This window comes from Otolemur garnettii, unplaced genomic scaffold (assembly GCF_000181295.1).
Source record: "Otolemur garnettii isolate 467f Iridium unplaced genomic scaffold, OtoGar3 scaffold00026, whole genome shotgun sequence".
Taxonomy (NCBI): Eukaryota; Metazoa; Chordata; class Mammalia; order Primates; family Galagidae; genus Otolemur; species Otolemur garnettii.
In genome coordinates, this window is record NW_003852421.1 from 19,665,299 (window position 1) to 19,670,294 (window position 4,996).

Sequence of the window (4,996 nt, forward strand, 5' to 3'; positions counted from 1 at the left end):
TTCTTAGACTTAATATCACAAGCAGAACTCAAGTAACATAACGTCACCAAAATTTAAAAATATTTTCTCCTTGACACATACTACTAAAAGAATGTGAAAAGAAGCAATAGATATGGAGAAAGTATAATAAACCGTATGTCTGACAAAGGACCAGTATGTAGAAATATACAAGTATTTTATTTGTATAGTATATACAGAGAAGTCTCAAAACTCAACAAAAGCAAAAACAATTCAATCTGAAAATGAAAAAAGATATGAAGGAACATTTTATCAAAAATAAGATGCAGATGGCAAATAAGCACATGAAATGATGTTCAACATCATTAGCCATGAAATGAAAATTAAGGCCACAATGAGATGGCACCACATAATACTAGAACTGAAATTAAAATTAGTAACACCATCAATTTCTGGAAAAAAATGCATTTTAAATTGATTTTTCACATGTTGCTGGTGGAAATGTAAACTGGTACAGCCATTCTGTAACACATCTTGGCAATGTCTTCTAAAACTACACGTGACTATCACATAACCTATCAATTGCACTCTTGAGTGTCTATCCCAGAGACATGAAAACTTGCATTTACACAAAACCAGCATATAAATGTTGATAACGGTTTAGTTTATTATAGTGAAAAGCTGAAAACAAAAATGTCCTTTAACAAGTGAATGGGTAAACATTATGGTATACCCCTCCCATTGGGATGTTGCTGCATAATAATTAGGTATAAACTACTGCTACTCATTCAATATCTGAATAAATCTCAAAGAAATTAGGCTAAATGAAAAAAGCCAAGTTCAAAAGGTTGCCTACAGTATGATTCCATTTATACGTCATTATTAAAATGATAAAATTATATAGATAGACAACAAATCAGTGGTTTTCAGAGGTTGGGAACAGGGTTAGAAGAACAGGTGTATTAGAAAAAAAAACAAAAGGAGAGAATGTAAGGTAATAGAATTTTCTGAATCTTGACTGTGGTGGTGATCACATGAAGCTACAAATATGATAAAATTGTGTTAATTAAATACACATTTGCACGCACACAAGTACATGTAAAACTGGTAATATTTAAATAAGATGGATGGATTGTATCCGTGTCAATTCCATGTTTGTGCTATTGTAGTACAGTCATGTAAGATGTTAACCTTGGGGAAAACTAAATGAAGGATACAAGGGGGGTTTTCTCTGTATTATTTTTTACAGCTGAACATAAATCAACAGTTATGTCAAAATAGAAAGCTTATTTTTTAAAAAATGCATTGTCACTTAATAACCTAGACAATACCTACCACAGGAATTCATAGAAGTAGACGTAAGTATGGTTTGGAACTATAATTGAAGACAGAACTTTCCTAAGTGAATTCATAAAGAATGGTGGACATATAGCTCCATTTGAATAGTAAAATAAAGAAGCAAAATTGTCTAGTTTCTTCTAGAAAGATGAGTTAAGCCAAATTCCCATGACTCAATAGGCATGCAATGGAATGCAGGGCTCTATGAGCATTTCAGATGACTGCTATGCCCTCTAAGCAACCCTGCTAAAAAGCATGGAGCTAGAGCTTCCTGATTCTCCAGATAAAATTGTTCAACTCCTTCCAAAACATTCTGAAGTGGGAGGTAGGGGCTCGCCAAGCTGTCTTTAGCCAAATGGAACATCAGAAACTTTCAGTGTCTTAACCACACTCTCAATTCTGTTCTACAGGACATACTATGAAGATGTGCCCTATAAGATACAGCCCAATGAGAAACCAGTCTGAGCAGCGGCTAAGAAAAGAGATGGAGTATATCAGAGTTGAGGAAATCAGAGAGAATTTCTCTCTGGTTCTCAGTTTCAAGCCACTATCCCTACGAAGAGATACTGAACACTTAGGTGCTTAAAGAAGAGTCAGCTTTTCCTTCTACCCCCAACACTAGCCATGTTCTAATTGCTACTACTACCTTCAAGAATAATAACTAACACCACCTTTAAGCAGAACAGTTAAGCCATCTTCCAAGAAAAGAAAGTATTTCCATCTCCTATGGATTATTCTCCTAGAAATTTTAGAAGTCTTACTTCGTTATTCATTTAATTTCCTTATTTTATAATACTTTTTGCATATTATAAACTGAATAGAAATATAATAAAACTGATTCTTCCACTATAATATATCTCCTTTGCTTTGAAGTTTTTACTATGATGGGACCATATCTAATCCAGCTTCCTCTTCCAACAGCAAAGGAACTTGAAACTTGACACATAACAGGACTTTTCTGAAGACACACAGCTATACAGAGGAACTGAGATTAGGTTACCCAGGACTGACTAGCTGGGCGGTAAAATGAAATTATTCTAATTTGGGGAGAAACAACTTATGTCATATTAGAATCCTTGATGTCCAAAGAGGGGAATTCTTTTTTATTTCTTATCATTTTTAATTGACACAGAAGAATTGTACAGGCTTATGAGATACAGTGTGATAGCTCAATACATGTATGCGATGTGTAATGATCTGATCAACATATCAATTATCTCAAATATTTATCATTTCTTTGTGTTGAGAACATTCAATACCCTCCTTCTAGCTATTTGAAATTGCATATTATCATTAACTATAAGTCATCCTAAAGTGGCATAAAACTTATTTACCTTATCCAGCTGCAATTTTGTATCCTTTAACAAGTGTCTCCCTGTCCTTCCCTCCCCTCTTCCCTTCCCAGCCTCTACTATCCTCTGGTCTACTATTTATTTCTATGAGATCAACTTCGATAGCTTCCACACATGTGTAAGAATAAGCAATATATGTCTTTCCGTGCCTACTTTATTTTACTTAACATAATGCCCTCCATATTCATCCATGTTGCTGTGAATGACCATATTTCATTAGTTTTATGACTGAATAATGTTCCATTGTGTATCTGTACCAAATTTTCTGTATCCATTCATCTACTGATGGACACAAGTCGCTTCTATATCTTGACTATTGTGACCAGTCCTGCAATAAACACGGGGTACCACTATCCCTTTATTATAATTATTTCCTTTGGATGTATACAAATAGTAGACTTGCTAGATTACATAGTAGTTTTATTTTTGGTTTTCTGAAGAATCTCTATACTGTTTTCCAAATGGCTCTACTAATTACATTCCCACAAATGGTATGAGTTCCCCTTTTAGAGAAAGGAATTTTGAACCACATTAGAAGTGGACTTCAAATTTTAGAAAAGTTAGAAAAAGACAACAGATCAGCTCTCTAAAAGAAAAGCTATTCAATGTGGTTAAAAGCAAGTAAAGACCCATATTGGGTTGGGATGGTTACCTAGATCTCTGAAGGAACAGTTTTTAAAGACTGCACACACAGATGTACTAAGAAAGACTTCACTGGTATGAAATAAGTGAATTGCATAGACCTATACACTGAATAATGTCAGAAGGACTATAACCCAGAACCAGCTAGAGCTTATTAAAAAAATAACAATAACAGGGCAGTGCTTATGGCTCAAAGGAGTAGGGTACCAGCCCCATATACCAGAGGTGGCAGGTTCATACCCAGCCCTGGCCAAAAACTGCAAAAAAAAAACAAAATTAAAAAAAATAATAGTAACAATAATTTTTATTAAAAATAATGGGTAAAAGAAAATGGCGTTTTGGATTATGAGAAAAAGAATGATGGTTTTATATTAATTGGACCAGAGGAAGCAAACTAGCTTGGGCTTTGTTTTCCTAATTCATATTCTCTTTTGAATAACTATATCTTTAGTCTTAGAAGGACATAAAAACATGTTATAAGGGAATAGGGCCTAATATGCACTCATTCACCAAAAAATATTAGGCTCATATAATAAGCAAGTCATTTTTCAGAGGTTAGGAATGTGACATATAACTATGTATAAATGTGACAAGGATCTAAAGGTGAACAAAACCAAGCGGTGTCTGTTTCCTCAAGAAGTTCACTTATTTAATGTAGGAGATATATTAATTCAACTGTAACTCCCCAAATATAAAGTTACATTTCCAAACTGTTATGAAGTTTATGGAGCCATAACAACATATATTAGGGAGATTTGATTTAGAGAAGCAAAAGAAAGTGTGAGAAAGTGGTTGAAAAAGTCCCCCTTGGGGAAGAATGATTGGTCTGAAACCTAGAAATAACTAGGAAATCATTACATTAGGATACCAGCATGGCAGAGAAGAGCCTTCCTGGAAGACAGAACTATGGATTTAAGAGCCTCATAACAGTATGAGCAAGTTGTGCTGAAGTTCTGAAAGGAGGCCAGTGCAGCTGAGCAGAGATGAAGGCAGATTGAGACATAGCTATAGAATTAGGTAGGGCTACAATAGATAGGTTTTCTGAGCCTTAGTCAAGGCTTTAATTAATCTTCCAGGAACAAATGAGAATTATTGACAGAAGGACATAATCAGATTTGTATTTCAAAAAGACAACAATGGAATAGACCTGGGATTAAAAAAAAAATAGGAAGCTTTACATTAATCCATGTGGGATATTCTGTACTTTAAACTGATGTGGGAGATTTGGACCTATAAAAAAAGGAGGGTATATGAAAATATTTTTAGGGGGCATCATTCATTACACATTTTGATGAATTGAATATAGGGAAAGGAGGTATCTCTGTGACTACAGTCTAGTGTTCTGGTTTATGGAACTGACCAGATGGTGGTGCTCTTCACCAAGCTAAGAAACAGCAGAGACAACCACATTTGCAGTTGGAAACCATGAGTTCAAGAATAGCTTGAACTATTTGAGATATGCAAGTGGAGACGTCAAATTGCCAGTTGGATATGTAATTTTGGCATCCAGAAACAAGATTTCAATCAGGGAGGAAATTCTAAGAAAGCGCTTTGTTCCTGCTAAGACGTTAAATCTTCTACATAGATGTCCTATATAGATAGATCCTCAGTAAAGAAACCGCAGGTATACTCTTGGATCTATTCTTATCTTCTCAAAATCATGCATACGAAGATTAAGTACTAAAAGAATGAGAATAGACAAATAT